The 27,997-nt window shown below is 40.2% G+C and overlaps 1 protein-coding gene across 1 annotated transcript in view; it reads left to right on the forward strand.

Moving 5' to 3' along the window:
* The window catches only part of ELAVL4 (ELAV like RNA binding protein 4), a 90,047-nt gene that overhangs the window by 11,930 nt on the left and 50,120 nt on the right, over nucleotides 1–27,997 (forward strand). The window lies entirely within an intron of this gene.

The following is a 27,997-nucleotide window of genomic DNA, read 5'->3' on the forward strand; positions in this document are numbered from 1 at the left end:
AAACCGACTTACTTTGGACCTATTTTTTCCCTTCATCACATCAGCTTTTCTTCCCTCTATCCCTCTTGTTTCCCCAGCAGATAGTTTTGAAGTTCTGTTCCTCAAGGAGCTGGGAAGAGGTTGAGGCAGAAAGCAGTTTAATGAGATTTTTCTAACTTGCCATCAGTTTGTCTCCTGCTTGGTGAGGCAGGATGATGGATGACTTTGGCAGTGTAAACAGCTCTAGAAGTGATCAGATTGACTGAGAGGTGTGGGAGGTGGGAGTGGAATGCTGGCCCTCAATTAATAGCCTCCCATTTGAAGGAAGAAAAGAGAAAGGGGTGGGGGGAAATCACCCCAAAGGTCTTGACATAGGTGTTGATCACACACATGTGGGAAGGGGTGACAGGACTGGTGTTAGGCCAAGCCTAATTTTATACCTTTTCCCAAGGCTCTGAAGCAGGAAATAAATAGGCATATAAAATAAATTCACAAATTGTTTTCAGTTGGGACCTGTTGCTGTCACCAGTGAGGGTGAAGCAGCAACACATGTAGTCCCTTCAGGGGATTCAAGAATTAAAATGGAAACATATCTTTAGAATACTGTTTTAATATCATGGATTTTGAATTCCACTCTATATATAATCATAGCAAGGATGTGAAGGGAGTAATTTTCTTTCCTTCAATTTAACACTTAAAACTAGGGGAAGGGATTATAAATTGATCTGATCCCCAAAGTGCCATTTTTCAGGCCCTATGTTTTTATGAAAAAGATCCTTTACTGGGAAACAGACAACTGAACTTTACTCTTTCCATATGTATACTATCTCAAGACTTCACCAAGTTTCATCAGAGGATTTTGTAAGCAGCCTTATATGTGGTATCCAAACTCTTTGGAAGAATTTGGTCAATTTTTAGATTGTGTTTATATGGTATAAATATATCAGTGAAAGAAAGGGGCTTAAATTTGAAGAAGGTAAACTAGAAGACATTTCTGCATATTTTGTCCAGAAAAATCTCATACCTAGTAATCAAAGACCAAAACGAGATGTTTAGGTAAAGCATTTGAACAGGTGAGGGGCAGGTGGATATTCTTAGGATCTCCTTGCCAGATAAGTGTTTGCATTATTTTAAAATGACACATATGTAAGCCTATACTTGAACCTCAATTCCTTCTTGCTTTATACCTCTGGCTTAAGGTTATCTGCAAGAAGGAAAAAAAAAAAAAAAGACTTCTAGCTTGAAAGAGCTTTAGTAAGAACTCTTGAACAGGTGAACTTTGGAGACATGGGCTTGTATTTGATATAATGTTCACAGTACTGGTCCTGAACTATCAGTTGTTCAGGAATAGAGGAGGAAGTTTACATTTCTAGAACTTCAGCTATTCCCAGTCCAGTTCTGCTGTAATGGATCTGTGACCATGGAGATCATTTCTCATATTCACTTAACATTGTAAGGCAATTTTAACCCTGTGTTGGCAGTACAGTCTCTTTAATGTAATTAAAGAAGGGACTGTTGGCCCCTTTTTATAGAAAAATAAAGCTCAACTTCCTGCCTTAGGTTACATGTTTAGCAACATCAGAAGTCCTAGATCCAGAGTGTTTGAGAATACATCCAACTTGGCTTCTTGGGAAGCAAAGGAGAACAATTCCTCTTCCAGATCAAGTTATTCAATGTGGAATCAGCAAACACAATTGTGTGTCTACTGCATATAAACTACACTGTCGGTGCCTCCTGGGATGTCGCAGTATTTAAAACATACTCTAATATAGTAGATAAGGATTATGACAGAATGTGAAAATTGTCTCAGCAGAGGCGGTACAATGTACAGAAGAGGGAGACATTCACTGTTGCAGGAAGGACACACGGCTTCATGGAGGAAATGCCATTTGAGTGGGGTCAGGAAAGATGGATAGACAGAAAAATTAGGAGAAAGGGAATTACAGATGGAAGAAATAGTATAAGTAAAAACACAGAGGTGGGAACTTACTTATGGAATAAATAGTTTGGCATGAGTGCAACATTTGTTTTTGTTCAGTTGCTAAATCATGTCTGATTCTTTACAACCCCGTGGATTACAGCACACCAGGCTCCTCTGTCCTCCGCTATCTCCCAGAGTTTGCTCAAATTCATGTTCATTGAGTCAGTGATGCTCTCTCTGTCATCCTCTGCCATCCCCTTCTCCTTTTGCCTTCAATCTTTTTCAGCATTTGAGTCTTTCCCAATGAATCAGCTCTTCGCATCAGGTGGCCAAAGTATTGAAGCTTCAGCTGCAGCAACAGTCTTTCCAATGAATATTCAGGGTTGATTTCCTTTAGGATCGACTGTTTTGATCTCCTTGCAGTCCAAGGGACTCTCAAGAGTCTTCTCCAGTACCACAGTTCAAAAGCATCAATTCTTCAGTGTTCTGCCTTCTTTATGGTCCAGCTCTCACATCTGTACATGACTACCAGAAAAAACCATAGCTTTGACTATACAGACCTTTGTCGGCAAAGTGATGTCTCTGCTTTAATACGCTGTCTAGGTTTGTCACAGCTTTCCTTCCAAGGAGCAAGCGTCTTTTAATTTCATGGCTGCAGTCACCGTCTGCAGTGATTTGGAGCCCAAGAAAATAAAATCTGTCACTGAGTGCAGCATAGGATGTGTAAAAATAAAGCTAGAGAGATGGGTAAAAGCTATGGTTTAAGGTGATTCCAGTGTTTTGTCTTGGTTTCAGCTTTATTTGAATCAGTACCTAAGAAATGTCTTAGATCAGAGGACTAGAGTTTCCTCATGGTTTTGCAGGGGGTCAAGACCCGTCTTTATTGAGTCATGATTTCTCAGAAGTTGAAGTCATCATGAAGATGCTTCTAAATTAAATATTGGTTGTTGAGAGGGTGTCAACATTAAAGCACTCTTCTGGTGATGGTGTGATGTTATAATGCTGCTGCTCATCAGTGGAGTCATACTGAGGATTGCTTTTAGGGTTACAGTGGCAAAGAGCAGTAGAAGGGAAAGCACTGACTTTATTTCGGATCATAGAGAAATGTGCTATTAGAGGAGTTCACTGCATTCTCTCACCTACAGGTACTGGTGCTCATTTTGGGAGATGGGTGGCCAGAGAGAGGATGGTGGTAGTTTGGGAATAAGATAATTTCCTCCAGAATAGAAAAGTACCCACTTCAGACTTTCAAGTGCATGTACTGAGACATGCTTGTCTCCTCTGGTAGTCTGGAAGTCCTAGGGGGCGGAGATCATGTCAAATGGTCTCTTATTTCAATGTTGGGTACATGGTAGGCACAATAAATATTTATGGAATTGAGTTATCATAATCTTTTTAAACAGCTTGACTTACAAAGTTAGAAAACTTGTGAATCTTGGGTCTGTCCTCAATTTGTGGGTCTATTTAGTCCAAGTCACCTAACCTTTCTGAGTTTCAGGTTTTTAATTTGTAAAATAAAATTTACTACAGCTTCATAGCTTGATGGGAAGATCAGTTAAACTATATTCTTAATATGCTTGAACAGACAAGATAACAATATTAGTTAAATTACTAAGTTCTAGTTTGCCTAAAGCTGTTTCACTGAGTCTTGACCAGAATTTTAAAAAATTAAAATAGTAAATGAAATAGAAAATTTCAGTTGCTGGTACTTAGTAAGGGTATATTTCATGAAACTTTTGTTTTAGTTACTGATGTTCTGAGTTGCAATATGAAGTTGCTGTGTTCAGTATATTTCTAACTTGTTTTTACTTTGTTAGATCATGATTAGTAAAGTTTGAAAAACACTGTTCTAGATGATAATGAGCTCTGAGTTATCCAAAGGGAAAAACACTAGACAACTTTTTCCAGAGCTGTGAAATGCAAATTCTCTAGTATCTTCCAAATTATTAAAGAAAGGACAACTTCTGATTATTTTAGATTTAATGTGGAACATTATATCCTAAATCTTTGAAAATTAATGTCTGCCCAATATATGTTGGTGCTCTCTATTAATTACAATATTTGTTAACTAGCAAATCTCATTCCTTGGTTGAGCTCTTTTAGCTGAACCTGCCAAGTAATAATAATAAGGAAATTAGTAAGTAGTGGAGGTGAGCTAGATGTAGGACTAGAAATAATGAAATTAGCTTTCACTAGTTGAGCTCTTACTATGATGCAGGCACTGCATCTTACAGACAGCATCTCTTTTAATCCTTAAAACAGCCTTAAATGGTAAATATTAATTTTCCTGTTTATGGATGAGATGAGATTTTGGAAGATAAAGTTGTATAGTTAATAATTGTTTGGGCAAGGATTTGTTTAGAACCCAGGTCTGTCAATTTTGTCTATTTCCAGAGCAAAATTTTAAAGAACTGTTCAATTTCATGAAATTGTAGTAAGATGCCTACTATGTGTTAGCACAGTACTCCTCTAAAAACATAGGTGGGTCAGTTGGCCTTTACCCTTGAGTGCTTACTACATGTCCTTGAGATTTTTCTGGGCATGAAGGTAAGTAAAATGTGATTTAATAATAAGAGGACAGACATGAAGACTCTCATACTAAGTATTTTACTTTTAGAAAGTACTGAATAAAGTGCCTGGCACATAGTTGTTATTTGCTATTGTTGTTCAGTTGCCAAGTCATATCTGAGTCTTTTGTGATCCCATGGATTATAGCCCCCCAGGCTCCTTGGTCCATGGGATTTCCCAGGCAAGAATACTGGGGTGGGTTGCCATTTCCTTCTCCAGGGGATCTTCTCAACTCAGGGATCAAACTCATGTGTCCTGCGCTGGCAGGCGAATTCTTTTACCACTGAGCCACCAAGGAAGTCCCTGGCACATAGTAGGTATTTAATAAAGATGCACTAAACTGAATTGAAATTGGATTAATTCTTACCTGGTGATTGGGGAGAGAATGGGACAGTCTTGGAGAAACTTTGTGCTAAAGAGTGTCTTTACATACAGTGTGGCAGATGTATCTGTCCTAAAGCCACTGAAACTCCTGGAATGGCAGCATGGAAAAGCCCACCAAAGTTCAAGAATTCAAATCATAAACTTCAAGTTTGATTCAGACAGAGAGAACCTTTCCTATTTTAGAATGAAACAAAAATCTGTGACAGAGACATTTGGAGAATGATAAATGAAGGGTGGGATTCCTTAGAATTAAAAATAGCATTAATTATTATTGTTGTTATTTTTACTATACCACTTACTAACCTTATAACCTCAAGCAAGTCACATTACCTCTCTGAACCTCAGTTTCCAAATTTGTAAAATATGTATCCCTCTGAGTGTTGTGAGGATTAAATAGATCCACTTGATAAATATTTACTAAGCACTTGGTGATCTCTGAGAATTTATTATAATAAAGGAGACATAGCCCTCTGCCCTCAAAGAACTGAGTGTTTGGTGAAAATGCTGTGAGAGTGGGATTCAGATTCCTACCACGTAAACAGGCCACCACTGAAAGAATACAACACCCTGCAGTCTGCTTTGGGGCTTGCCTGTTATGGTCATCCATGCCTCATTTGCATCATTAGAAGTTCATGTTTATTGAGGGTGCTATGATAGTCAAAAAATTGATGCTTTTGAACTGTGGTGTTAGAGAAGACTCTTGACAGTCCCTTGGACTGCAAGAAAATCCAACCAGTCCATCCTAAAGGAACTCAGTCCTGAATATTCATTGGAAGGACTGATGTTGAAGCTGGAACTCCACTACTTTGGCCACCTGATGCAAAGAGTTGACTTATTTGAAAAGACCTTGATGCTGGGAGAGATTGAAGGCGGGAGGAGAAGGGGACAACAGAGGATGAGATGGTTGGATGGCATCACCAACTCAATGGGCATGAGTTTGAGTAAACTCCAGGAGTTGGTGATGGACAGGGAGGCCTGGCATGCTGCAGTCCATGGGGTCACAAAGAGTCGGACACGACTGAACAACTGAAGTGAACTGATGACGGTCATCTTCTTATCCCCTCCTCCCCTTGGGACCCAGCCGTGCCCATTGGTACAATGTTACCTTATGTAGTTGTCACTCAATGGATCCAACCTAATTCAGCAAATATTTATCAACTTGTTTGGGTACTGTACTGGGGAAGAAAGGGTAACATTTGCTGAACAGAGTTGAGTTTAAAACAACTTTGGAGCACAAAGGAGGAACATTATCATGAGGCGATGATAAACTACACTAGTGCTAAAAGTTCTTGTGATCTATTCAGGAAGAAAATAGGGTCCCAAAGAAAATTTGGCAGCAAGCCTAAAAAAAAATAATGTATTCTTTCTCTTTCTTGGTGCTGTTTTGTTCGTATTTCATGGGGAACCACTGTATAGCTACAGGCACAGAAGTTGAGATGAGATCACAGAGATGGCTACCAAATAGATTTGTGGCTTAGGACCAAAGCCCACCACCTTCACCAGGCCCAGGAGATCCTCCATGGCCTGGCCTTTCCCACCTTTCTGGAGTCAAGTCCTGCACCTCTCTGCCTTCCTCTCATTCTACACTGTGGAACTGCACTGTGCTGTGCTGTACTTATGCCCAAACAGATCCTTGGGTCTCAAACGTCCTCTGCTTTTCTTCGCCTGACTTCCTGAGACAAAGTGGAGGTGATTTCTCACTCAGGAAAGGTTGTCTGTGTGATGCCGGATTAGAGCCTCTGTGAGCACTGCCGGCATCCGTCCATCATTGATCTTCCGCATGGCATAATCAGCTGCCGATTTGTCCATTTCACCACCACCTCAACACTTAAGACTGGGTTTATCTCTGTATCTGGCTCAGTAGGTGCTCACTAATGAATTGTTAATTGAATGATGTCTGTTAGATTGTCCATAAACGGGTTCTTACCTGATGGTCTGTTAAACTCTAGCCTATGAGAGAGATGTCGGCCCCAAAGCCCCATAATTGCTAAGGCTGGTTTGACACTCCTGTTGCTCACCAACCACAGTTCTATAACTTTAAGTTGAAGATCTTGAGTATGTCTGTTTACATGAAACTTCTCCTGATCACCATGACTCATCTATGATTCCTCAGTAATTCTTCTTTCTTCTAGACTCCTTATGTCACTTGCTCTTTGTACCACACAGTTAACAATGATGTATCACAGTAATAGTGGCCCTTTATAGTGTATGTGTCAGACTTTGCAAAACGAACTTTGCTTAGGTTATCTCATTAAACCTCACAACAACTCTAGAAAGCAGGTATTTTTATTCCCGTTTTGAAGAAAGAGCACCAAATAGCTTATATAACTCACATAAGGTTACATGAGTAGGATATGTCAGATTTGGAATTCCAAGCCTAGTCTGTTTGATTCCAAAGCCCATGTTCTGTCTCCCATTATCTGTTACTCACCTCTTAAAAGGTGAGGACTAATAAGAGGCATTTAGCCTAGTGGTTATTAATAGGGATTTTCAATCAAGATTGTCAGTGTTCAAATCCTGGCTTTACCAACTGTGACCCTGGGCAAATCACTTAGCCTCCCTATGCATCAATTTCTTCATCTTTAAACTTGGGCTCTTGTGAGGATTTGATGGACCAATACATATTAAGGACTAAAATCAGTGTTTGGCACATAAAATGCTAATGATCATCATCATTATTATCATTAAAATATTAATTTGTGTCCCATTCTTCAGATATTTGTTTCAGTTCAGATCAGTTCAGTTGCTCAGTCATGTCTGACTCTTTCCAACTCCATGAATTGCAGCATGCCAGGCCTCCCTGTCTATCACTAACTCCCAGAGTTCACTCAAACTCATGTCCATCGAGTCGGTGATGCCATCCAGCCATCTCATCCTCTGCCGTTCCCTTCTCCTCCTGCCCCAGATCCCTCCCAGCTCAGGGTCTTTTCCAATGAGTCAGCTCTTCACATCAGGTGGCCAAAGTACTGGAGTTTCAGCTTTAGCATCAGTCCTTCCAAAGAACACCCAGGACTGATCTCCTTCAGAATGGACTGGTTGGATCTCCTTGCAGTCCAAGGGACTCTCAAGAGTCTTCTCCAATACCACAGTTCAAAAGCATCAATTCTTCAGCACTCAGCTTTCTTCACAGTCCAACTCTCACATCCATACATGACTACTGGAAAAACCATAGCCTTGACTAGATGGACCTTTGCTGGCAAAGTAATGTCTCTGCTTTTGAATATGCTATCTAGGTTGGTCATGACTTTCCTTCCAAGGAGTCAGCATCTTTTAATTTCATGGCTGCAATCACCATCTACAGTGATTTTGGAGCCCAAAAAAATAAAGTCTGACACTGTTTCCACTATTTCCCCATCTATTTCCCATGAAGTGATGGGACCAGACACCATAATCTTAGTTTTTTGAATGTTGAGCTTTAAGCCAACTTTTTTACTCTCCTCTTTTACTTTCATCAAGAGGCTTTTTAGTTCCTCTTCACTTTCTGCCATAAGGGTGGTGTCATCTGCATATCTGAGGTTATTGATATTTCTCCTGGCAATCTTGATTCCAGCTTGTGCTTCTTCCAGCCCAGTGTTTCTCATGATGTACTCTGCATAGAAGTTAAATAAGCAGGGTGACAATATACAGCCTTGACATACTCCTTTTCCTATTTGGAACAAGTCTGTTGTTCCATGTCCAGTTCTAACTGTTGCTTCCTGACCTGCATATAGGTTTCTCAAGAGGCAGGTCAGGTGGTCTGGTATTCCCATCTCTTTCAGGATTTTCCACAGTTTATTGTGATCCACACAGTCAAAGGCTGTGGCATAGTCAATAAAGCAGAAATAGATGTTTTTCTGGAACTCTCTTGCTTTTTCCATGATCCAGTGGATGTTGACAATTTGATCTCTGGTTCCTCTGCCTTTTCTAAAACCAGCTTGAACATCTGGAAGTTCACGGTTCATGTATTGCTGAAGCCTGGCTTGGAGAATTTTGAGCATTACTTTACTAGTGTGTGAGATGAGTGCAGTTGTGCGGTAGTTTGAGCATTCTTTGGCATTGCCTTTGTTTGGGATTGGAATGAAAACTGACCTTTTCCAGTTCTGTGGCCACTGCTGAGTTTTCCACATTTGCTGGCATATTGAGTGCAGGAGTTTCATAGCGTCACCTTTTAGGATTTGAAATAGCTCAGCTGGAATTCCATCACCTCCACTAGCTTTGTTCTTAGTGATGCTTTCTAAGGCCCACTTGACTTCACATTCCAGGATGTCTGGCTCTAGGTGAATGATCACACCATCATGATTATCTTGGTCATGAAGATCTTTTTTGTACAGTTCTTCTGTGTATTCTTGCCACCTCTTCTTAATATCTTCTGCTTCTGTTAGGTCCTTACCATTTCTGTCCTTTATCGAGCCCATCTTTGCATGAAATGTTCCCTTGGTATCTCCAATTTTCTTGAAGAGATCTCTAGTCTTTCCCACTCTGTTGTTTTCCTCTATTTCTTTGCATTGATCACTGAAGAAGGCTGTCTTATTTCTCCTTGCTATTCTTTGGAACTCTGCATTCAGATGCTTATATCTTTCCTTTTCTCCTTTGCTTTTCACTTCTCTTCTTTTCACAGCTATTTGTAAGGCCTCCTCCAGACAGCCATTTTGCTTTTTTGTATTTCTTTTCCATGAAGATGATCTTGATCCCTGTCTCCTGTACAGTGTCAGGAACCTCATTCCATAGTTCATCAGGCACTCTATGTATCAGATCTAGTCCCTTAAAGCTATTTCTCACTTAGTGCCTGCTATTGCCAGACACTGTTCTAGGTGCTGGAGATGCAGTGATGACTAAGACAAGTCCCTTGCCTCATGGAGCTTTCACTTTAGAGAGGGCAAACAGACAGCAGAGTAAATAAAAAGTGGATATTAGTAGGTAATATATATTGTGTGATATCTTAGTTCACATAATGGAATGTTATTTTAAAAATACAGATAATGAAAAGTGGCACTAAATGAGTACATGTCTGTGGACATACCGGGAGGCCACTGCAGTTCAGCCAATGTCTTGTTTCTACTTGATGAGATAGAACAGTCCATGTCCTACTCTGCAAGGCTAGGCTTTATACGTGCAGCTGCTGACTTTTGGGTGACAGACTTGCCTTACCTGCACTTAGTGTAGGGTGGTTATCCCTGGAAAAGTAATTCAATGATTAGTTTGAGATATCTGGGCCTCAGTAAAGCCCAACATAGAGAACTCATAAGTAGGCCAGAGGTCTCTGCTCATAAGTTGTCTATGAAGAAGAGGCTCTACTCTATTTCCCTACAGTTGAGGCTGTGAAATGGAGTAAACATGCTGAGAAGGTCAGAAGGAAGTTTGGCCAATCATTCAGCTAAGGACAAGGTCAGTTGGAATGTTTTGTCAAGTAATTTCATAAGATCTCCTGGTAGCTCTTTGCAGAAGCCTGGACCTGAAAGGTGCAGGAGTCATTGACTCTATCTTAGGGTTCTTTATGTTTGTAAGAATATTATAGTGGTTAAGAGCATAAGCTTTGGGCACTTCCCTGGTAGTCTAGTGGTTAGGACCCTGTGCTTTTACTGCAGGGGACATGGGTTTAATCCCTGGTCAGGGAACTAGTCATGAGGCATGGCCAAAAACAAAGCAAACAGACATATAAAAAAAGATCATGAGCTTTGGAGTCAGAGAAGCTGAGAGCTTTTTCTTTCCCTTCTTACCTGTAGTGGAGTCCTATAAGGTCACTAACTTGTCTGAACCTCAGTTTGTCTATAAAATGGGGCTAATAATACCTACTTTAGTGGCTTGTTCAGAGGATTAATTGTTAGCATATGTAAACAGGCTGGTTCAGGTGCTAGCTACGTAGTCCCCTCAGGGTGTGCATTTTATATATCAATCATTTATTGCAAGGCTCACAGAAAGAGATTTAGACTAAAATATGTGAGCTACTTCCCGTTGTATAGCCTTCAAAAAGGAGAGCATATAACCTCAAAACTGAGGATATCATCTCAGAAAGGACTGTGGATGCCAGAGAAAAACAAGATTTGATTTGCTCCAGATCTTTACAGTAAAGACTGAACAGCCAGTCTTCCATCGCAAAGTTGTGTGGGCTCCATCCTTCTGAAGTCACAGGCCCTTAGAGGCCTGAGGCTCTGTGAAGAAAGGTACTTGGTAAAAGGGCTTTGAAATCTGAAATCCTGAGTTCAGTTTTAGTTTTAAGTTTGAGTACTTATAAATGTGTGTTTTCATAGGTCAAAAGGCCCCTATACTAACTGGAATTGTAAATAATTGATACTACTTCATACTTCAGTGTGAGCCACTGAAGAATATTGGTTTTATAATATAGATAATATAGATAAAAACCTGTATATTTTTATTTGCTCTCCATTGTATATACTATTGCCTAAAATTAGATTAAAAATCTTAAGATTAAAAAAGAGAGAGAGAAAACTCTTATCCCAAAGCTCCATTGCTTTCATTAGCAATGTGCAGAGTTAGAATTACTTAAAACAAACTCTCCATTAGACTCTTTTAACAGTAGAAAAATACTTATCCAAGCATTTGACAGCACACCTTTTATGCAGAGCACTGGATGAAGCCCTAAATATTTTCTTCCTCTTGTGGTTAATGGCATGTTAGTATTGTGATTCTTAGAGACATTATTTGACCCCTTCCGCTATTAGTTCGTGTTTGTTTTGATCTTGATGCCTGCACTCATCTAAAGTGAAGAGTGAAGAAACGGCTTAAGAAAAGGATTTAAAAATTCAGAACATCTTCCTCTTTCTCAGCACACTGCAGAGTCTGGTGGGTCAGGAAAAAGAAAGTCTCTTCCAGGATGTGCTCGTGCTCTCTCCCTCTAAACTCTCCTAACACCCCGCCCTTGCCTCTGCTTACAGACTCATTCAGTGGGCTTTAGCTGATTTCTTTCTGGGTACTGCATGCAGGGAGCAGGAAGTCAACCAAAATTCAGGCCCTGCTCTCAAGAAGCTCCCAGTCTGTGGAGGGACAGGCAGGCAGACTGTGACTGGGTGCAGGATGGTAAGTGCTACAGCAAGAGAGAGAGGAGGGTCCCAAGGTTGTGTGGGCCAGGGAGGCTAGCTTCAGCTGAGTTTTGCAAAATGTCAGGGTTATTTAGATGGTGATGGGAGAAGCATTTTAGTGAGGGGATAGGGACCACACCTACAAAGACATGGAGGAGATGTAACGTGAAAGGAGCATACCGCAGGAAGCATTTCAGACTATGGCACTTCCCGTATCACATTTTGGAACTTTGTGTACAGATCTATCTGCTAATCCCTCAAGACCTGAATTCCTAGAGGGCAGGTATCAAATGCGTTGGAACTCAATTATCTAAAAATAATAAAATATTTAATCTTTGCCACATCCCTGTTCAGTTCAGTTCAGTCGCTCAGTCATGTCCAACTCTTTGTGACCCCATGGACTGCAGGACACCAGGCTTCTCTGTCCATCACCAACTTCCAGAACTGACTCATACATCCATCCAGTTGGTGATGCCATCCAGCTATCTCATCCTCTGTCGTCCCCTTCTCCTCTTGCCTTCAATCTTTCCCAGCATCAGGGTCTTTTCCAGTGAGTCAGTTCTTCATATCAGGTGGCCCAAGTATTGGAGTTTCAGCTTCAGATCAGTACTTCCAATGAATATTCAGGACTGATTTCCTTTAGGATGGACTGGTTGGATTTCCTTGCTGTACAAGAGACTCTCAAGAGTCCTCTCCCAACACCACAGTTCAAAAGCATCAATTCTTCAGCGCTCAGCTTTCTTTGTAGTCCAACTCCCTCATCCCTGTGAACCTTACCAATATTGAGAAAATTGAGGCATAGAACTAATAAGTAATATGGCCAAAGTCACACAGCACAACAAAAATAATTTTTTTTAAGTTAAAAAATGGACATTCAGGATCTGGTGCCTGTGTTCTTAAACATTATGCTATGCAATAGATATTTGATAAGTGTTTGAACTGGTTTGAATTGGATGGATGTAGAAGTAATTACATGATAATGTATTCTCTTATTTCTTTGGAAAAAATGGCCAGCATGCAAGACTCTGATATTAACAGCCAAGTATTAAGAAACCCCCTTGGTTTTGGCTCTAGATTATGTGACATGTAGAAAATCTTACAGGTGGAAATGGTCTCTGGGCTCTTAATCTTCAGACTTCAGCCAGATTCAAACTCAAAGTGAAAATGAAATATGAGTTTAGGCCTGAAACAGAGGAAATCAGAGGTCAAAGGAATCTGCAAGTGACGAGACAGAGGCTATAAAGATTACCCAGAAAATGGAAGACCCCTGGCCTTAAAATACAGTCTTTTGAAACAGTTTTAAAGAAGTTGAGGGAAACAATAAAGGTAAGTATGTGTAGCTTTAAAGGATCAAAGTGCTCCTATTTTTTAATTGATTTTGAGAAGGGGAAAGAGAGAGATGAGAGAGGTTTATGATAAGAGCTGAATGGTGGGAAACAGAGCAAGGAAAACAGATTTCACTTAGAGCACAGAGAACCATCCTTTCACTCACTGATTCTACTAATAAAACCTGGAGCTGGTCCCTGGGATTACAGATGAATCAAACACAGTCCCTGTGCTCAAGGAGTTCACAGTCCAGTGACAGAGGGAGACAGCAAGATGGAGAGTCCCGAAGCGACATGCTCAATGTCTGTGTTGGAAATATGTACAAGGGATAGAGGAAGGGGCCGTGATGGGGGTGCAGGGAGGGTGCACTAGGCCTGCTGAAGAGAGGAGAGGGCCTTCTGGGCCAACAGGAGTGCTTTACAGAGCATGGCAGGGGAGGGAACACAGTGTGCTCTGCTTTGCCGCTGCTGATCACAGAACAGTGCTGCCCAGAGTGTGCTTTCCAAGGGCTTATGGAGGTTGTGGTGGGTAAAGGAGGAAGATGGGAGTCAGATCCCAGCTCTGCACCTTATGAGCAGGGACTAGTCACTCTACCCCTCGTTTTCTCCTTAACTCTCAGTTTGCTCACCTGTAAAATGCAATTGGTGGGAGGAGGGAGGATGGAACCCAACCCTCCCTGAGAATCTTTAGGAAGATTAAGTGGGATGTTGAATGTGCTTAAAAACTTTCCTGTGTCTAGCATGTGATTTAATGAATTCTTCCCAGTGGCTTTGTAAAAGGTTCGTCTCGTTTCTGCAGGGAAATAACACTTGTAATGTCTGCTCTTGCCAACACACCTTTCCCATGGTAGCCTGGAAAATCCCTGAAGTGCATTTGGCCCATGTCTCTGCCCTTTGGGATCCACAGGAAGGCAGGAGCCATCCAAGTGGAGGGTGGACCAAAAATACACCCTGCTCTTAAACCCTGAGCAGGTCCACGTGGAAAGCCAGAAGTGCCCCCCACTCGCAGTATACAGAGAACGCTGTGGTGATATACTGAAATTTCCCAGGAAAACAAGAGGGTTTTCATTTCGAGAAATCTGAAGCCCTAATGACTTTGTTTATTGCATTTGAAGTATCTAACTTTAACCAGTTCACAGTAGAGAGTTTTTTTAAAAGGGCTAAGTGTACCTGAAATTGTGTTTGTAAGTGATTAAAATGGTGCTTTCATTATTCAGTTTTTTAAAGTTCACTTAATCTCTCCCCCTTTGCTCTATATTTTCCTGACTGGCATTATTGTAAGAACTTATTAGTTAATGCTTGTGAAGCATTTTGAAGATAGAAATGACTATTGATATAGCTGATGAGTAGTAACGTTTTTAAGTGTTCTTTTCTATTTCAGAAATTAAATTCCAAGGACAAATCTTTCCAGCTCTCAACTTTGCCACCTGCAACACATTTTAATGGGCACATATTTTCAGTATGTAATGTTTTAGACAATAGAAATGAACATATACTAAGTGATTACTATGTGCCAAGCTCTGAGCCAAATGCCTTAAATTTGTTATTTTTCAATCTTCACAGTAACCCTGCAAGGCAGACAGAAAATTGTTCACATTTTTATTATGAGTAAATTTAAATTACACCTCAGAGAGTCATAAGTAGCTAAGACAAGGTCAAGAATGGAGTTCATTTTCAAACCCAGATCAGAGCAACTCTAAACCTCATGTTCTTTCCATTACACCATATAGAATGTTGAATTAAGATCTTTCCAGTAATACCAATTTATTTGGCAGTATTTATTGACTAATAGATACATAGCATAGAATTGTTTTAATCAGATTAGATTATTGACTTTCCCTGAGACTACTAGATTGCCTTTTATGCTGATAGGAATTCTTTGCCCAGACTTGGAGGTTTAAGAAAGGGCACAGAATTTGGTTTCAGACTTGAGTTCAGATTGTGTTCTGGCTGATTGACAGTAGGCACTGCCTGAAGCCTCATTTCTCCACCATATGTCACGTGACTTCACTTTAAGCCGCAGGCCTCATCTGTAAGTGATAGGAGTGACAATTACCTGCTTTGCAAAGTTGTGGGAAAATTAAGTGAAGTAATATACGTGGAGATACATATCACCTTTTTTGTGTGCTGTTGGGAGTATTGGAAAGACTTCATGGTAGTTGCTTGCCTCGACAGCTCCCTGCGTAAACCAAAGTGCTTTTTAATCAGCCTTATCACAGGGTCTCCTTTGAGATTAGCCTTTGCCACATTCCAGGCAGGGACTGTGTTAGGCACTTAGTATGTGCTTCTCCATTACCACATTTATGACATTATACAGTAATTATTTACTTATTTATTTACTTTCTTGCAGGCAGGAACCTCTTTTATTTCCTTCATATCCCTGGCATTTAACAGAATGGCTTCTGGCTCATTGAAGGAACTCATTAATGTTAAGGAAGTTAGCTTGGCTTTTTGTTCCTTTATGCTGCTTTTCTTCTTTTAAAAGCTAACTTCAGTTGTGGGAAGGGGCTTTTCAAATGAACTGGTATATTATCATTATTAAATTGTGACTTATAACTTGCTTTAAAATATGCCTGTAACTAAAGAAGTGCATGCTTTCCCAGTGGCTCAAACAAGAAAGGAATCGGTTTGCAATGCAGGGAACCTAGGTTCAATTTCCTGGGTCAGGAAGATCACCTGGAAAAGGGAATGGCAACCCACTGCAGTATATTCTTGCCTCGGAAATCCCAAGGACAGAGGAGCCTGGCAGGCTATGGTCCATGGGGTCTCAAAGAGTCAGACACAACTGAGTGACTGACATACACTATAACTGGCTTTAAAATATGCCTGTAACCAAAGAAGTTTAGGTTGCACTGATTTGGCAACAGCTGATTCTGAATATTTGGTAGTCTTTCACTCTTTTAAAAGGTAAATTTCTGGGATGAAAAGAATATGTCAAGAGTCGAAAGACCTTGCAAACAAATTTATTTTGTGATTTCAGAGGAGACTGGTTACCCTACTCAAAGAAGTTAACTCTTCAATAACCTTAATGTATTGTAATTTGGATGTGTCATCTCCAAATTATTCTTAGGGATGTATTAAATTAGCCCTTAAAGGACCTTACCTGAGAATTATTTATTACACACTTTGAGTTTTAAAAAGATACACATATATATGCATATATAATAATTTTGGAACTTTATCATGTGTTTTTAAAAGGCTGATTATTTCTCAATTTTTAAAATACCAGTTTGACTCTTGCCCAATTGCTATGAATTAGATTTAAAAGGCATGTTTTGATAAAGACAAAAGATTGTGAAGACAGAAATAGTAACATATTTATCCTCTGTTCTAATCCAAAATTCTCACTGTTATGAAGCAAATCCTAATGCATATAGTAGGAGAGTTTGAAAAATAGCACAATGAGATTGAGATGAAGGAAAATGAAGAGAATTTTAAAAATAAGATAAACTCATGGGTAAGGTTTGCGCTTAAGAAAAATTAGCTGCAGTGAGATCCTGTGCTCTTTCTTTACACAGAGAGGGCCACAGATCTGGCACTCATTTTCCTAGCAGTATTACAAAGAGGGAACCCAGTGAATTACACGATGTAGCACCCATAAAATAAAAGGAAACCCATCACATAGATAATAGGGAATATTAATTGTTATTGTCATAATAATGTATTTGTCTCAAAGCAGGTAGAAGTATTCTGATATTTGGTATTTGTGATTTTTTTTTTTTTGCCTCTCCACTTTGCCTCTTGTTCATGAGATTTTTATAAATATGTATTAGGAGGATCTCCGTAAGCAGGAAAGAGAGAGCGAGAAGCTTAAAAAGCATAGCGTGGAATGCTGCTTGACAGTGTCATACATTCACAAGATGTCCTTGAAGATGGAGCACAGAACAGAGATCAGGGAAATTTTGGCAGCTGCAGTTGGGAAAATAAATGGCTGTTGTATGATTGGGCAGATCCTGAAAGCAGGCTCCTGCTCAAACCATGTAATTAAGAAAAGTGGGAGCTTTTGTCCAAGTGCAGAATGTTCATAATATCAGAGTTTGTCAGCAGGAGCTTTTAGAACGTATCAGTACTTTTCACTCCCTGATCCAATAAATGGTTTTCTTATAAATCATCCACTCTCCTTGCTATCCTCATGAAGGTTGCCACCCGGTGATAAGGCAGACTTCAGAGTGTAAACTTGCTAATACGCAGTGATTTAGGTGAAGGGGAGACCAAATCAGAGACTGTCTCGAGAAATTCGATTTTTGTTCATTTGGGCTCCTACGTAGAAACAAGCAGAGTGTGGCCAAGGAGAAATCCTGCAGGATGGCTCTGGAAAGGAGATGGCATCCTTGTTAATACTGGGTCTGAACTGGGTTGAAGTATTTGATGCTTCTTTTCTTTTCAAAATATAACTTTCTTTCAGATTATAAAGGTGCTATTGTAAAACAAACAAAAAACTTGAAGAATAGAAATGGTGACAAATATAACAATCACCTATAATCCTATTTATTATTAGCGTTTTCATTTTTTCCCTCCTACTCTGTACATGTTTATGTGATTGACATAATCCATTTTTAATTCTACCTTTTCTCTACATTGATTACAAACATTTTCTCATATTATAAAAATGCATTATAAACATGATTTTAACATTTGTAGAATGCTGTATCACAAAATTATATGATAACTTCCACCCCTTCTGTTGGGCCCTCAACTTGTTTCTATTTTTCCCACTTCTAGGCACACTGTTCTTAAGATACCTTACTGTGCATACTTTTGGTCTACAGAATTTTAGATTCTCTTCTGAGCTTCAGAATGGATCAACAGGTCTAAGAATATGAACATAAGGTTTAGAAAGGTTGTGCCAATTTATATTTCCACCTATAATGAATGAGAGACTGTTTCATGGCACTTTAAAGCAACACTTGCAAACCTTGAATTTCTGTGTATGTTCTCAGTTAAGCATTTTGTCCAGAGATAATTCAGATCCACACTTCTCCCTGCCCAGGTCTGCATTATCACCAGCCATGGTTTGCTAGAGCCCAGGTTTACTTGCTCCCCCTTGCTTTCCCAGAGGGTGTCCCTTTTTTCTAATGTTTCTTTCTTATACAAAAACACCTGAAAGGAAGTCAGTGAAGAAGGAAGTTAAAAACAAAATTTCAAGTGTGATAAAGGAGTTTTTAAAACTACCGTATCAGATTGATGTTTAAAATCTTTTCACTGATGAACAGATAGATGTACTATGAGGCTGTGTGCCTTGTCCATGGGTCTAATTTATATATTGGTCACTTACATTACATGCACTGAGGTGCTGAGATCCGGTTTGTTTCTCTCGGTGTCTTTGGCTTCGTAATGTCCCCAGATAATCACTCTCCTTTGAATTGGAAGAGCCTTTGGCATTATGCAATTTCTCTCAACAAAGCAAATGTTGCTCTGTGCAAATTTTTCTAGATAACTAATTCCTTCCACTTCCCTCTGCTCTCTTCCTCATCTCTATCCCAACTGTGTTAAGAAAACAAGTACCTGTTTTCAAAATAAAAAATATTTTTATGTGGATTTCTGAAAAATTTAATCTGAGTGTGCACAGAACAAATGGAGAGAAGTGACCCTATGCTTTAGGTCATAATATAGATACCGAATAACCCATGACTTTTTACAGCTGAATCTTGGTGAGTTTGCTCACACTCTGAGCCACTAGTCAGGCTTTTTATAAATACACAGTATTTAATATGTTTACATAAATTGTGCCACTGGCTATTCTTTATGCATTTAATCAGAAGTCTGACTTAGTCTGCGGACAGTTTTACAAGTGACTTATTAGTGTTCTTTGTATGGAAGACGAAGATAACATAGATACCATCACAACTGGCTCCCATCCCATCAGGAATCCGTAGCTTATTATTAGGCATTTTGGTTATTTTGTCTACATTGAATATTCAGAGTTTGAGGTCTTAGGGAGTAGAATGGGAAGGAAATTGTTTTCCAATTGATTTTTTTTATTAAAGGTGATATTTTTTCAGGAAGCCTGAGTGCTTGCCCGTGAAATTACATTTATATTAATATGAAGACATTTCTTTTTCAAACATGTCTTTAACAAAGAGAGCTTATTGAAAGTTTGGGACTGTTTGGAAAAGAAGACTGAATGGACGACTGTATTTATTTACAGGCCATTTTGGAAAAGAAGACTGAATGGACGGTGGGGTGGGTGCGGTTTGAAGATTTCCTTGTCTTTACAGTGAACTAGGTGATTAAGCCATCCCTCTGCTCTGGAGAGTTTTCTGTAAAAGTCTGTTAAAACCAAGTACTCAGGGGTTTTAGCAGCACTGCCCCAGGATGGGCACACTAGGAGATCATTTTAGGCCAAAACTGAAGCCCTAAAGGGACACTGTAAGATATTAAGGAGGCCAGTATTTATTTAGGAGGAGAAATGTATGTGATGTGTCTGGGGAAGAAGATTAAAAACTCAGATTTCTGTGAATTTGAAAATAATGCCTAAGAGAAATTAAATTTTGATTATGCTTTTCATTTAAATACTGGCCCCGCTATTTTAAGTATTAATGCCTCTTATTCTCTCCAGTGGCTGCTGATTTAAAAAAAAAACACAACCCTGACTACCACCGCTGAGAATACTTTTGGCATGCCCTGTGCTCATCTCCAGTGAAGAAGATGCTCTTTCAGAGGAATAATGCCTCAAGCTTACCTCATTGTTCCAAATAGTCATTTGTTCGGGGCGTAAGCATTCAGACCTGAAACAGGATGGTCGGTTCAGTATCAGAGTGGCATATGACTTGTCTGTGTATAATTTCATTCACGTGATTTTGGTGAGGGGGTGGGGGTGGGAGTCATCAGAGACAGTCTGGAGGGAATTGCTGAAAGAAAGGGGTGTATACCTTGATTTTAATTATTTGTTTATCTCCCCTCCTTTCTCATTCTCTCAACTTGAACCCTGTAAGAGCAGGGATCAAATTATTTTTGTTTCCCCAATTCCTCGAACGGTACCTTAGTCTATAAAGCATTCAATAAACTTGTCTTCAATTGAATACACTTGTTTTAAAGATATGCTGAGAATTTATTACCACATAACTTCCTAGAGTAAATAGGTCTTTCAGGTTATTTGTGCATCTGCCCAAAGGTATTATTAAACTGTCAGCATGTTTTCCCCAGTTGGAATTAAATTTTTTTTCTAGAGTTTTCTAGTTACCTTCTAGCAGAATCTACAAGAACTTGGTACAAGTGGTCTAAGGGGACATGCAGGCAGTCTTAGCCAGATCCTCCTGCCTAGCAGTCTCTGTGAGTCATCACCTATAATTTGTGAGTCATTACGTTAGTGCTGGGGGTATAGTCCTAAGTTCCCTTTTCCTAGAGTGATCAGATCATAGATCTCAGCCCCTCCTCTTGGGCCCCAGTAATAGCTTATGGCTTCTTCCCAGTTGAATCATAACCAGGAAAGCATTGCATTTAGAAAAAAGTTGATCTGAAGGGACCTGAGTAAATTAAAACCTCTTGAAAAGGAGAAGAGAGTATAGAGTTTATGAGCTGATGGACAAAACTTTAAAGAAATATGAAATTGGAGGGGGGGTGTTGTAAGGACATTTTTAGTATCTTTCAAGGAGCAAGAAGCAAAGTGAAGAATTATTCCTAAAAATAATATGTCTTCAGGAACACAGAGCCTGCTGTGTAATTTTCTAACTTTGGGGATTTGTTTTTCAGGCTTTTGAAAAGGGGGTGAGAGGCAGTAGTCTGGGCTGCTCCCCCAGAGTCTCACATACTGCATGTTGGAATTTTATAAGGGTTAAGTGGGAAATGCCTACAAAGAGAATTAGGACTTTTATTTTTGTTCTCATGAATAATTTAAATCTATTTCTTTAATGGCTTGATTCAGTGACTGCCCTTGGTAAACATTATTCTTCATGCTCTTGGGAGTGCTTGTTCTATTACATAAGGCTTAGCTTTTATACATAAATTTTCAAAAGTCCTTCCAACATGGTAAAAGAAAACACCTTAAATACTCATTAAAATATTTAATAAAGTGCATAGGTGTATTGCAGATGTACACACCTGAGACATCTTCTCAATCAGCACAGTCCTTTAGTATCTTTCTAGTTTCCGGGGATGCTGACATTTTGAGGGCACTGAGAGTAGAAGGGAGAGTATTTGAAAAAGAAACATATATCTGTGACCTGCTTAGGTTCTTTTCTCTTGATCCTTTTGCCTGTTTTTGGAGTATCAAGGCCACCCCTCCCCTAGAAAATCAGAAGTTGAGGATAGCTGAGTGTGGCGTGATAGTTACAAGGTAACTATAACTCACTGCTGATAAATGTCAGCAGTGAGTTCTACAGGCGCAGGTTCCTGTAATATAAAGTTGTAATCTTTTATTTTGCCTCATGACGTAAATACTGATGGTGTAAACTAGGTTAAGATACATAAATGCAAGACCGTACAGTTTATTGTCAGACTGCCACTTCTATGGAAAATACTGGAGCAAAGCTATGACATGGTGTGGCTGACAGAACTGGTGAGGGGGCTATGGTGGGACCCCTGATTTGCCTCTCTGGGGCCTGAAATAGTGATGTCCTAAGTTGTAAGGTGAGAGACCAGCCCTATAATTCTATCCTGACTTCCCCACCCCTGAGCTTGAGTACAGGAAAGCCTTGTGAAGAGTAGGGGATAGAGGGAGCTGTAAGGGATTCATGAGCTGATGGAAGAAACTTTAAAGGAGGCTTTAAGTCCTTTTTAGAATTTCAGAATGGCTCTTGCTTAATTAACTTAAAGGACTTTCTGGCCATAGGACATGCTTATTCTCTCCTCTGAAATGTGGACCCTTTGGCAATAAATATTTGTTTATTTATTGAATGAATTCTGAGGGCAAGAAATTACATGAAAAGAGTGATATGGGAAAGAAGGGAAGTTTCTGCCCTTTAATTATATTACTACTGGACTTCCCTTGTGGCTCAGACGGTAAAGCGTCTGTCTACAACGTGGGAGACCTGGGTTTGTGCCCTGGGTTGGGAAGATCCCCTGAAGAAGGAAATGGCAATCCACTCCAGTACTATTGCCTGGAAAATCCCATGGACAGAGAAGCCTGGTAGGCTACAGTCTATGGGGTCGCAAAGAGTTGGACACGACTGAGCGACTTCACTCACTCACTCAGAGTCGATTGGGAGATTTCAGTCTGAGACCAAGGATTGATTTTACTGTACCCAAAGTGTTATGTGCACATATATATATATAATTTCTGAGGAGAAAGGGCAAAGGTATTCAGCAAGTTCTCTACAGGGTCCATGTCCGCCAAAGCTTTAACAGTCCTGTCAGAATGAATGCCTCTTAAAATCTGCATTTAAAATAATATCTAAATGTATGTCTGGCATATGATAGGAACTCAATAATTATTCTGTCTTCTTGCTATACAGAAGATGGAGATGACTAAAATTATTGGGTTATACTTCACAGGGTTGTTAGAAGGATTTAGGAACTATTGGACTTGCAAGGACTTTTATTCATTCAGTTGTTCTTAATGCAGAACCTACCCATTCTCAGGCCCTGTCCTACGTGCAGGAGGTACTATTACAAGTAAAACAGATGTGGTCTCTCTACTGTGGAATTCGGAGTTGAGGTTGCCATTCTTTGTGAACTGCGAAGTGCTCTACTCAAAAGAGTAAGGAAATAGACATATCTCCACACCTATATTCAGGCACATTTCTGTGATATGACCATCTTCGCACTCCCCCCAAAGATAAAGTAGAAGTAAGCTCTCATGCAAATGGCCATGTCTGCATTGTCACAAGAATACGCAATGAGATATAGGCCTGGACTTCAGTGCCATCTCTGCCTCTAACTAGCACTGTGACCTTGTGCAAGTCACTTCCACTTTCTCGTCCTCAGATTCCTTGTTAAGATTACAGGGTTGAGCTCAGTGGCCCCTGATGTTCTCTAACATGCATCCACCCTGTGAGCTCAATGAGGGCCAGCTCCCAGTCTTTGTGTATCCCCTGGACTTTGCAAAGTCCCTGGCACTCCACAGCTCCATCCTCGTTCATCTAACATTTCCAGATCTAGCTGTCATGGAAATAAACCCTTTCTTAATGAATATAACCTGGCCTGTCCAGGAAGCAGTCTAACATATACTTTAGGTGAACAATAACAAAAGATGTTATTGAATGGTTACTTAGGACAGTTGGGAAGGACCCTGGATTGTGGCAACAGAGATGCCACAAAGGGCTGAAAGGATTGGCTTTTTTTTTTTCTCAGTATCATCCTGAGAAAGAAAGAAGCCTGGCCCAACCTCTGCTTCTTCTCCCTCCTGCCTCCTCAGAGATAAACGACCCTGCAGCTGCATGCCTGAGGCCTTCCCTCTTGCTTTTGTTGTATATTTTGCAGGAAAAAAAAAAAAAAAAGAGGGTGGGAGGGGTGAGGTTAATGTGTGAGTAATTAGTCATTCAAACCATCGACATTGAGAGTGACAGGATTTGAGTGCCTGCGTTATTGTGCACTGCTTATCCCTGAAATTTTCTGCCTGTATAATGTTTCTTAAAATACATCATGGGAACATAAAAGATTTAATGCAGTGCTTTGTGTAACCATTAGAGTTTGAAGTCAACTGAACCTCCTCAAGGCTCTCTTCTGGATGCTGACTGTAATTCTGTTCTTAATTGCCTTTCAGAAGAGAGAAGGAAGGCAAGTCAGGGGGTTGGAACCTGGTCAGCTACGAAGTTGGCTGTGAGACCCACACAGAATCCTTCATTTAAGTACATATGCACACTTAAGTAACTGATATATTTACTTGCAGTGAAAATTGTGCTGTTAGAATATCAAAGGTGTTACCCTGGGGAAGCAAGCGTTCTGATTTCACCAAGCCAGCTTCTGAATTTATTGGAAGATAGCTTCCCACAAACACGCATGTTTACCTCTGGTCTTTTTCCCAAGCTGAGATTGCAGGTGTCCTCTCTGTAAGGTCTAGCATGTGACCTTAAAATGCCGTAGTTTCATACTCCATATATTTACATCCTGGCAGCTTCTCTTATTTTCCAAGTAACGCTCTTGGTTCTTTTATGTGTCAGATTTCAGTCTGACATTTTACATTTCTGATTCTTTTTTTAAGCCTGTCTTGCATCCTGGGATGCGTCATTAAGACCAGCAAGGGGTCTTATTACACAATGTATATTAACACATTTGCAAATGTTTCTCAGCTTTAAAACTGTACGCTTTTATTGAGAAAACTCTGTATGTGTGCATATGTACATTTCCCTCAGTTCCTTCTGAGCCCACAAAAGGATAACTGTGCAGTGTGTGTGCAGAGTAGAGAGAGCTCCATCTCCACGAGACGGGAATGACTTGACCTGATTTATAGGTTTTTTCGATGAAAGGAGCTCAGCACTGAACATTGTATTTCATGGTTCCTTTTCAGAGGTTTGGACCCCAGTTAGGGGTAGGATTGTCTGATGCACAGATGGGGCTCAGCTCCAGGAGTCAACATGAGTTAGGAAATCCACACAAGATGTAAGGAGATCCAGAAGGCTTGTTGGGGAACTGAAATTTCTTTGCTTGCAGACTTGATACTTCCTAGGCCTTTCTGAGGCAGGGAGACCTGTGAAATATTCACAGGGACAAGTACTGACGTTCACCACATGTGTCTGTGAGTCAAGCATCCAGTGAATTAAAAATGAACACAGCTTTCAGGTGACCTTTTATAGTCTTGGTCCCACAGAATCTCAACATGCTTGGGTATGACTTACATTTGTCCTGCTCCATCACTGATACTCTAAATGCTGCCTCACTGCAGGATATTTCTCAGGTGTTTGTGTAGGCACCATAAGAAGGGTAACCTAAGAAAGTGGTGCAGGGAAGGCGTTCTGTAGATTGTGGGACTGATTTTTTTGCCACTAAATCAAAATGTAGCTGTTGGGCAACTCTGTGGTTCTGCAGGCCGAGCCTCCTGAACTGGATAAATTCTGTTTTTCAAGTCCTTATTGAGTTAGTGGTGCTCCTTAGGTTTGTTGCCTGGACACCTGACTCAGTGAAGCAGTGAGACGACACACCAAAGGGAGGCACTGCACAGACCCAGGAGGCCGATGGCTTGGCAAAGCAGAAACCTACCTCCCAGCCAGGAGCTGTGATGATGTTCGGAAACATTATCCCCATTAGCATGATCCCTCCCCTGGGCACAACGCCCTGATTCTTTCCTGGACCCTTGCCTCAAGGGCAGAGCATCTGCATAGGAGTTACTGGGTGCATTTTTTTTTTTAATCAGTGCTGAGGAGAGCTTGATTTAAGATTCCTCTACAGAGCCCTTCACTTTCTCCTTGTTCTCTGGACCAGCCTAACGCAGTCCTACAGTTGTCCTGAAAGTTTTGATGTGATAAGTGAAGCCACTTAGTTACCTACGTGATGGCAAAGAATCTTAGACGCTTCCCACCTTCCTCCATCTGCCTTGTTTCCCTGATTCCTCTTGAGACTTCTTTTCTTTCTTTTGGTTTCAGTTCCCAGTTGTGACTATCAGAAGGAGAAGCAATTAGAGCAAAGCTTATCCATGTAGGGCATAATGAGGAGTAATAGTTACGATGCTTCTAGCCACTTTATGTTCTAGGCATCTTACATATATAAATAACCCTGCATGGTGGTGTTATTCTGGTTTATAAAGAGAAAACAGGCCCAAGAGCCCAACTGCCTGAGATCACGGAGCTAATAAGTAGTAGAACTAGAGTTTTAAGTCAGCTAAAACTCTAAAACTTATTCCCTTTTTACTATACCACTATGTTTCAGATGAGCAAATAAGCAAAAAGCAAAACAAAACAAAAAGAGCAACAACAACAAAAAAAACAGCCTCTGAACATTGATGAGGACGAACAGCAACTAGAACTTTCATATTCTGCTAGTGGGAGAGTCAGTTGGTACATCTATTTAGAAAAACTATAGACAGTGCCTACTAAAGCAGAAATACCCCTGAACCCCAAAATAGACTCCATGGAATATTCCCAACAGAAATGTGTATGTACACCATAGGATGTGTATGTAATGATCATAGCAGCATTATCTATAATAGTTAAAAAAAAAAAAAAACTAAAAATAACCCAGTGTTCTTCAAAGTAAAAGAGATACATAAAATATAATATTTTAATACAATGCAATTTTCTCCAATAGTGGAGAAGAACAGCCTACCTCTACATTTCAAGACATGAAAGATACTCAGATATAAAGTGCGAAAAGACATAAAGAGTACATTTTGTGTGATTCCATGTATATAAAATTCAAAAAAAGATAAGTCTGTGAATTAGAAATCAGAGTAGTGGTTACCTTGGTGGGTGGTATGAATGATGAGAATGGGGACACAAGAAAGTCTTCGGGAATGCTGGTCATGTTCTATATCATGATCTGAAAGGTGGTTACTTGAGTGTGAGTTGTGCTCATTTTGTAAACATTCCTTGAGTTGTACCCTTGCGACTTGTACACTTTACTACATGTATATTACATAAACAGGCTTATCTCCCCAAATTTCTCAGAGCAGCCAAATAATAGTAATAATAATGGAAGCTACTAGTAATCAGATATCCGCTAAGCTTGGGTTTCCTTGTCTATAATACACAGAGAATGTTAGAATATGCCTCACTCCTTTCTTGTGGGGAGTCAGTGAGAGAAGTCACATCAGGTAACTTGCAGAGCCACCAGGGAAGCCCAAGAATACTGGAGTGGGTAGCCTATCCCTTCTCCAGGGCATCTTCCCAACCCAGGAATCAAACCAGGGTCTCCTGCATTGCAGGTGGATTCCTTACCAGCTGAGCTACCAGGGGAAGCCCTAGAATAACTTTAATGGATATCAGTGATTGTGGTTATGTTCCCACCACTATTCAGGCACTTTACATATATTCTGTCACCAGATCCTTTTAACACCTTGCAAGGCAGGCAGCATTGTTCTTCTCCTCTTTCAAATGAGAAACACTAAGGTTCTCAGAGTTCAAGTCCCTAACCCAAAGTTGAGCAGCTAGGGAATGACAGAGCATGATCCCATTTCCAAGGAGCTGATGTTCAGTTTCACAGAAGATGGAAAGAGCCCCATAAAGGATGAGTAAGGGGTGGAGCTCAGACAGAATGGAAAAGTGGGACTGATGGACTGCATTTGGGCCAGGAAAACTGGGTACAGGCCTAGACTCTGCCCCACCTTCCTGTGATGACAAAGAAATTTCTGGATGTCTCTGGAATTCATCTCCAACAGGAGAGTTTTGAACTGAATTGTATTGCCTGAAGTGCCTTCTTTCTGGCTGTGCAGTTTTCTGATTCTCAGTGCTTGTCATACCATACAAGGCATCTTCATGAACCAGCTCCATGAGCTTCAACCCACTTTTCATGTAAAACCTGATTCTAACAACATCTTCTTGGGACTTTCCCCGAGTACCCTATCCTTTAAGCAGGTTTGATTGCTCCTCCATTACATGGCCACTGTCCTATTGCAGCCCTTTGCCTTCTATGTCCTCTGTGGACTGTAAGCTCCTTGTGGATAGAGACTGAGGCTTGTCTCTTTATTCCCATGCATACTGCCTCAAACAGTTAACACATTCGTGGAAATATTCCTTTAATTAACTATTTAAATACATGGAAGTCTTTTTTTGAATAATGTGTGAGAGGACCATCTGGGGCTGTACTAGACTTGAAGTAGAGACCTAGAGAGAACTTTCCTTCATGTTTTTTATTTTATTTGAAGTCCAGGAGAAACAATAACAGAGTAGCTGGGGAGAAACATCATTAGATAACTTTGTAGCTCCCCAGCGTGCTTTTATGAAATCTAAAGTTTGATCATTAGTGAAACTCTAAAGCATCAGTGAAACTCTAAA

This window comes from Ovis canadensis, chromosome 1, assembly GCF_042477335.2.
Source record: "Ovis canadensis isolate MfBH-ARS-UI-01 breed Bighorn chromosome 1, ARS-UI_OviCan_v2, whole genome shotgun sequence".
NCBI classification, from domain to species: Eukaryota; Metazoa; Chordata; class Mammalia; order Artiodactyla; family Bovidae; genus Ovis; species Ovis canadensis.